Raw genomic sequence first — 13,277 nt, forward strand, 5'->3', positions numbered from 1 at the left:
ATGTTTGGTCGATCTCCAGAAACCGTAAACCTTGGTACTCTCTGATACCAAGTTGTAACACCCTACTACCTTATAGTCGTTACCATGTGATTTATAAATGTGCTTTTCGCTCGCTAATCGTGGGTTTAGGTTAAAAAGTGTGATTAAATTGAAAACAAACCTCATTTGACGACATTAATCATAAATAAATTGGACATTAATTAAAATCATAAAATTTATACATTTGGGATCCCAAAATACTGTTTAAAAATGTTTTACAACTCAAAATGTGAATACAGTCAACCTAAGAGACAAAATCAATCATTACCACACATTCCTCAAAATAACCCTGGTCGTGGCCGCCAGGTAGGCCGAACATTTACACACTGCTCCACACTCTCCAACCCGAGGGTCATAGAGAGCGATGAGTATAATAGTGGGATTTTGAATTATTGGTTACCTTTAGACAGATTGATAACCCGAGGGAACCATCTAGACTTTAAGCATTATACTTCGAGTATGTAAGTTTTATGGACATTGAGGTAAGTACGGTCCCCTGATTGGATTGTCACGGTGATGAATACCGGTCGACAGCCAGAGTGACTCTAGATAAGATATTGTTAGATAGGAAAAGAGAATTACCTATTCTGGGGAACAAAATGAGAGACAGGAAGTACTCTGGTTCCAAAATGGTCCAGAAGACCAATGAAGTTATTAAGGATTGTTAGAGAAGGAGTATCTGCTTTATTGAAAAGGCACAAAGGTACACAAATTTGAATATGGGAATGTGGAGTTCCACGATGGGAGAGTTTGTGCCTCTCCAAGTATTTTTGACTAAAAGATAAGATAATTTGGAAAGAAAGAGGAAATTTAAGTCTACGCTTCTACGGGTCATCCCATAGCTTGGAACCTAGTCGGATACCAACTTGTAAGGCCATAAACTGTTGGCCATCATCGACCATCTCGGACTTTGCAGCTTCTTCTTTAAAACATTTTATGTACGCCTTAAAGGTCTCACAAGATCCATGCTTTATGTTGGCCAAAGCATTTACCTTGAAGTGAACTCAGCTCGATTTTTTCGAGATAGATTTTTCTCTTCTTTTCTAAGAAATGGGCCCTCACCTTTTTCCTTATCGTTAGAGATGCAGTCTTTTAAGATGAATTGGTGGCGGCCTGACTACACCGTACCCTATCGAACTCCCTCTCCCTGAGCTTAGTTTCCATTTATGCAAAACCGAAGACTCATTCAAGAGCGAGTAGAAAGCAACGACATAAGTGCCCATTTTTGACATCATATTCCTTTAAATTGTTCCCTCATAGTTACCGTTGCATTTCACCCAAATGCGCTCTCCTTCAAACTAATGGAAAGCTCCTCTAGCCATCCCTTTTAATCCTCTACTACACCTCCTACACCCAAAGCATCTTCCCTCACCTGTTCTAGTTTTGAATTCTCAAAAGTCAATTTTTACAAGAACTCGATAAAAACCACCAAATCAGTTTCAGATATCCTATTCTCTCATGACCTTAAACTTTCCACCAAACTGGTGTGCTAAGCTCCAGCACCTATGGATAGGAACAACTATGCCCTAGGAGAGGATAAGATCGATCGAGTATACAAGCTTACGGCTTGGAGTCATGAGCATATGAGGGCAGGGGAATTGTTTCCCTTCAAATATTAGTTCAAGAAGTTAACCAACTAGATCGGTATTGCCTCGTTCTTGTTGCAATCAAAATCTTATAAAGTTCTAGCTGTAGTGAAGTCACTGTATTGCGAGATGAAGTGGTTGGGTCCCTCGTCGTACGAGATTTTATATATGTTTTGTCTTGAAAGCAACCAATCTCATGCTTAGGACAGGGATGGATTTAATTGTTTTTCAAGTTGTCCAAGAGAAAGGAAGTTGTTCGAAGACATCCCTAACAATCCCCCGAACTTCAAAAATAGTTCTTCTAGACCATTGGCCTCGACCCGTCCAAATTTTACTCCTTCCAACGGATACGTAAGTATTCATCTTAGTGTCTTAAGCTTTAGTTTTTATTTGTCTGCACTTTAACGCAACAAATTTTGACTGTCCCAAGCCTACTTCAAATATGGTAGACAGGCAAGATCAAATGTCTAAGTTACCATACAGTAGGTGATCATTAGATTACCTAGTCCATCAATACATGCTCAGCCTGTGTGGTCTGCTTGGCAAAAGCGAGACCACAGACGACGACGGGATCCGAAATTTTGCCTCCTCGGAAGAAATCTCAGTTCCCACCTCATCTGAACCTCATCAAAAGAAGAGAAGAGTTGGTTCGAGCTCAACCCTTTTCATCACCTCCTCCTTTGTTGAGCAATCAGTCACGAGGAACGAAGCTCAGGGTGAGGCATCCTTGAGCTTCACTGAAGGAGGTAAAGTAATCCTTGACCAATTGGGGTTGTCTCCCACACTTCTAACATGGGAACCCAATATTTTAATTTCTTTTAACAACCCCAATAATAACTTCATGACTTGGTCGGGGGTAGACAACATAGTACATAGGGATGATATTTTTTTATCAGAATATCAAACTATGTATAGTGTAAATGAAATGTAGGAAGGCCTGGGGTCATAGTATGGCTCAAATGACTGGCGAGCTTCTCCAAGATGTCTCCCGCATTCCGTGGTCAAGGATCGGGACTAACAGAAGAATATACTCAAGTCATCAACATATCATTAGGTGACTTTCCCTTAGATTCTTTTTCTTCCAGTTAGGTTCCCGCCTTTATGTTATAAATCAAAATTTCATGCAAGTATTATTCTTGATACTTATTACATTTTCCTTTATTTTGCAAGTAACTCAATGGACTCCGACCTCGACAACCTCTTATCTAAGCCACCAAAAGGTAAGGGCTCTAAGTGAAGTCGAGTCTAGTACAACAAGGATATGCCTCCGCCTCCACCACCTAAAATGGCCAGGGTTATTGAAGACCTCCCAACATAGGTCATTCAGGCGACCTCAGTTCAGTTGTCTCCTCCTGAAGCCTCGGGGTAGGTTCCTCCTGCGCCCTTGGAAAAAGTTCCTCCTCCTTCGACAATGACCTCTGTTCCCTCTATTGAAAAGGGGAAAAAGGTGTTCGATTCCACCTCAAAGGCCAAACCTCTTCACGCTCCAACCCTAGTCCCCAAATTTTCAATCTTGACTTTAAAGAGAGTTTGTGGTAGCTAACTCGGCTGGCGCCTTGGGAGCTGATCTCGGGTATGATGTTCTGACTCAAGTCGATTGAATCTAAAAAGAAACCTCGGAGACTCCTATTGGGAGTTCTTAAGGAGTGACAACTCCATCTCCATTCGTTATTATCTGTATTTTCTTCATTCTTGCTAACACTTGACCTTTTTTAGGGTTTTCTTAGCCTTCATCGGCAAAACCATTTGTTGATTGCTCAGGTGGAAACCAATCACAAGTTGTCTATTGATGCAAAGGCTACCCAAACCAAAGTACAAAACCAACTAAAGGCACCAGAAGGAAAATTCGAGATTGACCTTACGGAGGTGAAGTGAGCTCGAGACAGGGCGGTGGCCATGATTACCTCTATAGATGCCAAAATTGAGCGCCTCAATGCCGACCTTAATCATGTTATAGTCAAGCTCGAGGCTAAAAGGACCGAGTTTGACACTCAAAAGTTTGAGCTCGATCGTCTGCAAAGATAGAATGCAAAATTTGAGGAGGACAAGAGGGCCACCTTTGAGGTGATTGAGGAGGAACAGGCATGACTCCTCAAGGAGTTCAAGAGTAAGAATGATGCTTCGACTGACAAGGCCATGTATAGAATATGGTCCATGAATCCTGACATTGACACCTCCTTCTCAGGAGCCAAAGAAGAGTATTTCTTGGAGAAGTGGAGAGCTCATCTAGTAGTTGAGGAGGCTACTAAAGTCATGACTCAGAAGGCCAGTGTCAATGAAGAGGAAAGTGACGAGGTGGACTCTAGGGTTCCCAACCGAGTCTCTTCTTTTTCGCTTTATCAAGGTTTCAGCCATAATTTTGGGTTGCAATATGGTCTTTACAGCCAAGACAATATACAATTTACATTTTTTAGCTATTTTATTTTCTTATTTCAAAGTAGTTTTATTTTGAGAAAAATTTATTACTAATTTTTAAATATCTACTTCCCTTCTACTTTTATAATTGCATGCCCTAATTTACCAAGTTCTGAAATTTTTTGAGCTTACAATATTTATAGCAGTTATAATACTTGTTTATCAATATATGTAATGTTGAGTGTCCTATGCATTTTTATAATTGTCATGCATAATTTATGTGCCCAATTATGCCAAAATTTGAACTTGTTAAAACAAGCTCGTCTACTTTAAATTTGCTTCACAAAATTTCATAGTAATAGTTATAAAGTTAGCTTGGTTGTTTAACTTGCTCACAAATTAAGAGATTGTAATTTTATGCAAGCTCTTTCCTACTTGTTGTTTGACTCGTTTCGAGCTTACAAAAATGTGCGAGGTTATTCCCATGCATTTTCTTCCATTTTATATATATATTTCTTTTGAGCTTATGGTATGGTTATTTCCTATACCATATTCACCCCCATATAACTCCTAATATTTGTTGAGTTGCGAGAAAAAATTAACAAATAAAATGAAAATTGAAATAAATATGGTTTCATAAAGATCATTTAAATTAATACATCACTTGGTTACAAAATAATAAACATCTTCCAAAATCTATTGATAATATGGGTAGATGTTCACCATTCCAAGCTTGCAGGACCAATCCTCCATTCAATCGAGCCAGCTTATAAGCACCTAGTCGGATGATTGATTCAATTAGGTATGGCCCTTGCCAATTCAGCCTAGCACACCTGCTCATGGATCTCTTCTAGCAAAAAATACTCGTCTGAGCACTATATTTCCAAATCTGAACTGTCTATTTCGCACTCGTTTATTAAAGTACCTAGTGTCACGTTGTTGGTATGAAACATTTTTAAGTTAAGCTTCATCTCACTTTTCTTTAAGTAAGTCCGATGACTCTTCAAGTTGTAATTGGTACGAGTTCTATTCATATTCCTTGCGTCTCAATGTCAGCACTTCAATCTCGATTGACAACATTGCCTCACAGCCATAGGCTAGTGAGAATGGTTTGTGCCCTGTCAAAGTTTGAGTTGTTGTTGTATAGGCCCATAGGACTTGTGGTAATATATCGGGCTATTTTCCTTTTGCTTCTTTGAGTTACTTTCTGATAGAACTTTTCAAAGTCTTATTCACAACCTCGACATTTGCCTAAGGGTGTGCCACATAGAAAAAAATTTTATAATCCCATTTTTTCACAAAACTATGTAAACAGTTCACTATCGAACTAAGTTCCATTATCAAAAACAATCTTTTTTCGGATCCTATATAAGCACACAATATTTATTACCATGAAGTCTAAGACTTTTTTCGAGGTGATTGTGGATAGTGGCACGGCTTCGGCCCATTTTGTGAAATAATCGATCGCGACCACAACGTATTAGGTCTATGAACCTATGAGGTTTATGCCCCATACTGTAAATGGCCATGGGGAATTCAACATTGTTAGCTTGGTTGGGGGAGCTCGAGGTATCGACGCAAACCATTTCAATTTGTCACAATGTTTAACATATGTGAATGCATCAACTTTTAGTGTTAGCCAAAAATATCCTTGTCGTATTACTTTCATTGAGAGGCAATGCACATGCGTGATCACTACAAAATCCTTCATTAATTTCTTCAAGGATTCTTCTTGCTTCGGGTGGGGTTACACAATGAAACAATGGCATGGAATAACTTCTTCGATACAACTTCCCTTCCAAGATTGTATATCTTGAAATCTTGTACAGTAACTTTTGAGCCTCATTCTGGTCTTTAGGTACACTTCTAGTTTCGTGGTAGTCGATTATAGGCATCATCCATGTTTTTTGTGAATCAATCATTTCGACAGCAGCCAATTCTAGCTCAGTAATACTAGGTTGTGGACGGAACTCTACTGGGACCATGTTTAGTGTGTCAGCCTCCCTGGTTGTTGCAAGTTGAGACAACACATCAGTGTTCGAATTGCTTTCTCTTGGAACTTGTTGGATCATATAGTACTCGAGCTGCAAGAACGCAGTCTTTAATTTTTCTAGGTATGCTACAATCCTTGTTCCTCAAGCTTGATATTCATCTCGTACCTAGTTGACCACGAGCTGGGAGTCACTATAGTAGTGTATGCCCTTGGCTTTTATTTCATGAGCCACATGAATCCCTCCTAGTAACACTCTATATTCTGCCTCGTTAATGGGTGCATTAAATCAAAATCTCAATGCATAATGAAATCTATGTCCTTTGGAGGTTATGAATATAATCCCTGCCTCTGATCCATTCTATTTCGATGACCCATTAACGTAAAGTATCCATAGCTCTCGAGATGGGGTTATTACTTCCTCGTTGGATATGACAGTGCACTCAACTATAAATCCGGCTAATGATTGGCCTTTCATTATTGTTCTCAGGTGATAGGTTATCTTGAATTGCCAAAGTTTGACTTACCACTTTAATAGCTGACCTGATGCTTCTGGTTTTGCCAATATTGGCCTCAATGGTTGGTCAGTGAGAACATGTATGGGTGCGCTTTGAAGTAAGGTCATAACTTGTATGAAGCATGCACCAAACATGGTGTGAGCTTCTCAATTAAGGAATATCATGATTCAGCTCCTAATAGCATCTTACTAACATAATACACCAACCTTTGTACCTTTTTATACTCCTGAACTAACGCAACACTAATTGCATGCGCGGTTGTGGCGAGATATAGGTGCAGTATTTCACCAAAAATAGGCTTAGAAAAAATTGGCGGTTCCACAAGGTGTTTCTTGAGAGCCTAAAAGGCTAGCTTACACTCCTCTGTCTACTCGAATTTCTTGACCCCACTTAACAGGTTAAAAATTGGCAGACATTTGTCTGTTATTTGAGATAAACCTGTTTAAAAGTGTCATTCATCCACTTAAACTCTAGACATCCTTGTGATTTTGAGGTAAAATAATTTCTATTGGAGCCTTATTTTTGTCAAGGTTTGCCTTGATTCCCTGAGCATTCACTATAAATCTGAGGAATTTTCTAGGAGATACTCCAAAGGAGCACCTTTGTGGATTTAACCTCATATTGTATTTCTTGAGTATAGTGAAACTTTCTGTGAGACCAGAAACATGGTTATTGGCGTGTTTTGATTTGACTAACATGTCATCCACATAGCCCTCCATATTAAATCTGATATCCACATCCACCTAACATACGGTTTACCAATCTTTGGTACGCTGCTCTAGCATTTCTTAACCCAAAGGGCATCACGTTGTAGCAATATAGTCCTTTATCTATCATGAAGCTCATGTGTTCCTAGTCAGGAGCATGCAATACTAACTAGTTATATCCAAAATAGACGTCCATAAACAACATGACATCATGTCTCAAGGTTGCATCTACGAGTTGTTCAATTCAAGGAAATGGAAAATAGTCTTTCGGACACACTTTATTCAAATCTGAATAGTCAATACAGGTTCTTCATTTCCCGTTTGGTTTGGGAAATAACACCAGATTAGCTGTCTAAGCTCGGTAGAAAGCATCTCTTATAAATCTGTTGTCTTTTAATCTGTTCACTTTCTCCTTTAAAGCTTGCTTCCTTTCATCATCAAGGAGCCTTTTTTTTTATTATTTGAATGGAAGCTTTTATATATCTTCAAAGCATGACTGATTATATTGAGATTGGTCCTAATCATATCCACGTGTGGCAAAGAAAAATCATCTTGGTTTTCTTTTAAGAAGCATGTTAATTGCTATTTCGCCTCTCTAGCAAGGTTTTTCCCAATTTTTACCACTTTTGTTATGTTCTTTTCATCGAGTTGGACATCTTCGAGTTCTTCGATCGGTCCAAGTTCAACTCGGTCCTCTCCCAGTCTAGGGTCAATTTCATTTTTGACCCCAAAAACTCTTTCCTCTATCTCTTCGATCACAACCAATGCTTGGGCGATTGGTTGACCCCTTCCTCTCATAGAAATGTTGTAGCATTCTCGAGCCGCTAGCTGTTCTTCTTTCAATGTCCCAATTCCAATTGGTGCTGGGAACTTGACTGCTAAGTATCGAATAGATGTTGTTGCCCCCAGCCCAATTAGGGCGTGTCTCCCGATGGCTCATGTACTTCCTATACCTTCTCCCGAAAACCCATACAAGGTATTTGTACAAACCTTTAAATCTCGAACTCATAGGCCCATTTTCTTATGTGTTTTTTATACAAGATGGTCACCAAGATCCTGTTATCAATTACTACCCAGTGAACTCTTTTATTGGTGAGTTGGATGGTGATAACCAAATGGTCATTATGCGGGAACTGTAAATGAGAGGTGTCTTCTTCCATGAAGGTTATTGGCAAATATTTGACCTCGTTCTTGTTTTGGAGCTCGGGGCTCTGAAACATATGGTGAACCATCCTCAGTTTTTAGTTCATTCACATATCTTTTATGGGCATTCCTATTCATTTCAGCTATATGGGGCCCTACAAAGATGGTTATTACATCTTCTCTATCAATCAGAGGTGGTTGGTTATCATCTTGAGCAGGGGGTACTACAAGCTGAGGTGGCGGTACATGCTGGACTGGTGCCACTCCTTGGTTTTGTGGGGTCTACCCCTAGTTATTGCCCCTGTTTTGGACATAATGCTCAAGGTAACCTCTCGAAATCAAACCCTCGATCTCGTCTGTAATGCCCCAAATTTCCTAATAAGGATTAGGACCTTGATTAGGAGGTCAGGACGACCATAATTGATTTATTATGCTATTTAATGGTTATATGCATGTTTATGTGAATAATATTATTATATGATGATAAATGCATGCATATGGGTTTATTTCAATTATAAGGGCATTTTGGTAATTTGGCCCGTTGAGGGCGTGATTGTGTATTTTCATGCATATGGGTAAATTATAAATAATACCACATTATATGTGGATTGGTTCGAGCCATTCGGTATGAGACGATCAGGGAATGCAAGTTTTCGGTCTAGTCATAACGGGATTAAGTTCGGGGCTCGGAGTGAGTCTCGGGGTAATTTAGTGATTAGAACGTTGCCGGGAATTAGAGGGTAACGGGATATGAATTATTGGTATTTGAGAATATTGAGAATAACGCGAATTGGAGGGTGTTAATTATAATTAACGAGATAGGTGGGAAAGGACGATTTTACCCTTAGAAACCTTTATTTGACCTAGGGGCAAAATGGTCTTTTCACCCCTAAGATATATTTCAATCCTTAATGGTGTAGAATGTTAGAGAAACGGAGTGTTCTCCTTCTTCATACGATCATCGTCTCTCCTCTTTTTCCTTTGGAATTTTTGACCTCAAATTAAAGAACCAACCTAGGAAATCAAGGTTTGAGGTTTAGAACTTTGATTCTTCCATTAAAGGGGATCTAAATCAAGCTTGAGGTAAGATTTCATCCTTGAATATAAGCTATACTCTGTTTTTCCTTTTGGTTTTTCAGTTGAGAATTTGAGAGGATAAGTTGAGAATTAGTGGATGTTTTTTAGTAAGATTGATTGGGTTTTGAAGATGTTGTGATATGTATGAAGTTAAGGGGTTGAATTGGATTTTTGGGTGATGTTTGGGATTGGTTTGGAGGTTTGGTTTTAAGGGAAATCGCAAGGAGGGAAAACCATAAAGTTTCTGGTCTGTGGTTGGCACAGCAGCGCCATTTAGGGCGCAGCAGTGTCAGGCAGGGCAGAGAGCTGGGCCTCTCTGACTTAAAATAACGCCTCAGCGCTATTTAATAGGGTTGCAGTGCTAGTCCATTTTCCAGCAAGCCTATTTTAGGGCTCGGGGTCACTTTTAAAGTTCGGGGATGGGTTCCTTTGCCCCGCTTGGGTAGATTGAGATTCCCGAGAGTGTGGGATGGATCACGGGAGTGAGGTTTTAGATTACAAACCTTTTTATGATTTATTTTATTGATGGGATTCCATATTTGGTTATGACTAGGTGACCACTAAATGATCAAAGGATCGATCGTTCTCAAGGGTCGTTCGTGTTCTAATTCTTGCTCGAACCCGAGGTAAGAAAACTACACCCTGTGTATATGTGACATGCTTGGTTATTCTTGATGCATGTTGGATGTTTAAATGTAATGCACGAGAAACATGTGATTAGGACATGCTATTTATATTAAATATTAGATTGTTCAGAGCTTGAGCCTCTATGTTTATGCATGATCCTAATTGTTCTAGTATTTGTTAAGTAAGCATGTTGAATGCCCTGTATTCGGATATTGGAAGTATGGCATATGTTTGGTGGCATTGCTTACTTGTATATGGCACTGACTAGTCAGGGACACTGACCTAAGAGTCAGAAACGGCATAGCGTCTTGAACGCAGGGCCGAATGAAGATTAGATCTAATCGATATGAGCATTGAATGACTCTAGGGCATTAATGCTGGGCCGACCCTAAGGTCGAAGAATCTTATAACTCCTTGACTAGTCTAAGCTAGTTACTCAGAGCCAAGGCCTAAGGCCTAGGTGACCGTTTGTCACATGGCTAGGGAACAATGTTCCAGGGTTATGGCTCTATGGTCATGAGGAAGGTTATGTTGGTGACTAGTCATCATGCACCTATCCTATCTAAGCTAGTGAAAGGATCACTTATCTATAAAGCCCCGGTGACCCTATCGTCACATGGTTATTGGGAATAAACCCACCTTAGTGACTATTACAACTGTCACTCTTCTATTTGGGGCTAAAGGCCCTGAATGATTATTATGATCATTGGTTGATGTGTTATACTCAACGATACATGAATTCATTTGCCTGCTTGACTAGGGCTATATCTGCTAGGCGTGTGCCTTATGATTTGATGACATGTTATTACTGTTCATGAGCATATTAAGTTTTCTTGCTGGGCTTCAGCTCACGGGTGCTAAGTGGTGCAGGTAAAGGCAAAAGAAAGCTGGACCATCCTTGAGTTGGTTAGCTTAGGTGATGATGTGTACATATGCAGCTGCTCTACCACCACGGCCGAGGTTTGAAGAGGAACTAGGGTTAAACCCTGTTTTGCCGCTTAAATCGGCCTGTTGTAAATATTTTCTTTTAATAGACTCTGAGATTATATTTTCGGGATCCCAATGTATATAGTAAACGTTCTAATGAAACGTTACATCTTAACCAAAATTTTTAATCCCTAAACTACTAATCATACTTTGTTACACGATTTTGGCCAAATGACTCGATTAGCGAGTTTAGCACTGTATACAAGGCACACCGTAATGGTCCTTGGAGTTTGGGGCATTACAACTTTGGTATCAGAGCGAGCCAAGGTTTATGGTTCCTGAAGAAAAGCTGGGCATGTACACTCGTCACTGAAGATAGCTTCAATCAGGGAATGGTAACTATTTCTGTAGTTATGTGCTTAACTGCTTAAATAGAATGTAAATGCTTTACTTGCACATTGTATTAGGAAGCATGAGATTCTGATAGAGCCTGGATCTTGACTATATGATTATATGCTCCGTGAATATATATATATATATATGATTGTGATCATATGATTGCCTACTCTATGAATATATAAATGTGATATATGCATGTTGGAGTTGGAGGCATGGTGTGAATGTTGGAAGAGCAGGGATTATGATTGATGTATGAATGCCATGGGCATGTTTATAGCACTAAAAGTGGTTTGAGATTGTGGTGTGGTAAGATTGATCCCGTGGGGAAAGCTCTTGATATGCTCATCATGTTTAATGGGTCAAGTTATTGACTGCAGATTCAATCAGCAAGTTTATATCCAAGGCAGATTATGAGGCCTGGTGGTGGTTATACAGAGGCTGGGGGTTACAGCCAGGGTGTTAGTTCTTCATCTGCTCCTATGAATTTTCAGCAGATAGTCACAGATTTGCAATTAAGATTGCACAGGCAGGAGGAAGAGGTTAGGTGTTTGAAGCAACAGCAGAATCTGTTGGGGAGCACCTCTTCCTTTGTTGTGCCAAGAGTGGCACTAGCTTGGCTTAGCCTAGGGTTGAGAGTAGATGGGAATTTCTTTGTGGAAGGTTCCAAGAGTATTACCCTCCAGTCTTCGAGGGAGGCCTAGATCAATTCAGAGCTGAGCAATGGATGGCCATGATCAGTTCCATTCTTGATAGTATGGGACTCGTGGGTCACGATAGGGTGATCTGTGCTACATATGTACTGCGGGATGATGCCTGGACATGGTGGGAGGTAGTATCCCAAACACGAGACACAGAATGTGATGGACTAGAAAGAATTTAGGCAGCTGTTTAATGAGAAGTATTATTGTGATGTAGCCAAGACTGCTAAGATGAATGAGTTTGTGAGTCTCGTTCAAGGAAAGGCAACTATAGCCGAGTATGTTAACAGATTTGATGGGTTGGCCAAGTTTTCTTTTGACATGGTACCCACCGATGTGGCTCGGAAGGAAAGATCTGTTCAGGGATTGAATCCTGGAATAGCTCGGGGCATTAGAGTCGCCCTAGTGTATGAAATCTCTACCTATGCTTAGATGGTAGAGAAGGCTCTTGCTGTTGAGAGCATAAGAAATGAGAAGAAGAGTGATAGGGAGCACGGAGCTCAGATAGTGGTATCTCCACTTATTAAAGCAAGCAAGAAGGAAAGCTGGGAGACTTGTCCGATCTGCAGTCGGTGCACGAGGCGTCATCTGGGAGAATGCCGAGCAAAGGCATGTTTTGCATGTGACATGGTTGGACACTTCAAGAAGGATTTCCCAAGGCTAAGAAAGCATGAGCAAAAGGGGATAGATAGCTCGATTCCAACTCGAGTGTTTGTTCCGAGGCGGTCAGAGTCTGAGACCGAGACTAGTTCCTCGGGGGTGGCAGGTCAGTTTTTGGTTTGATATTTATTTTGTGCTGACTTGGTGCCATGCTGCTCTTTATTGGTTGCATATAAAGAAGCATAAAATTGTTATGCAAGCCATTTGGTTATGTTATGATGAAAAGTGATATTGTATTGGTAATTTAAGAGATTAGGTGAATTATTGTGGAAAGGACCCATCAGTGATTTTGATAAAATTGGTTATGACTGATTGGTTTTAGTATGATCCGGGGTATGGATTGGTTAGCCAGGTGTGGGGCAATGCTAAATGGTAAGGAAAGGATAATAACTCTTGAGCTTGAGAGTGGAAATTCCTGTGGCAGTTGGCATTGTGCATGGATTTGATATGCTGATGACATCTGTATTGAGAGCTAGAGTTTTACTGCAGGGAGATGCATGAAACTCTTAACTAGTGTGGTGGACATCAATTAGATTGTGCCAGCGGCGTCA

The sequence above is a fragment of the Humulus lupulus genome, chromosome 5, assembly GCF_963169125.1.
Source record: "Humulus lupulus chromosome 5, drHumLupu1.1, whole genome shotgun sequence".
Lineage (NCBI taxonomy): Eukaryota > Viridiplantae > Streptophyta > Magnoliopsida > Rosales > Cannabaceae > Humulus > Humulus lupulus.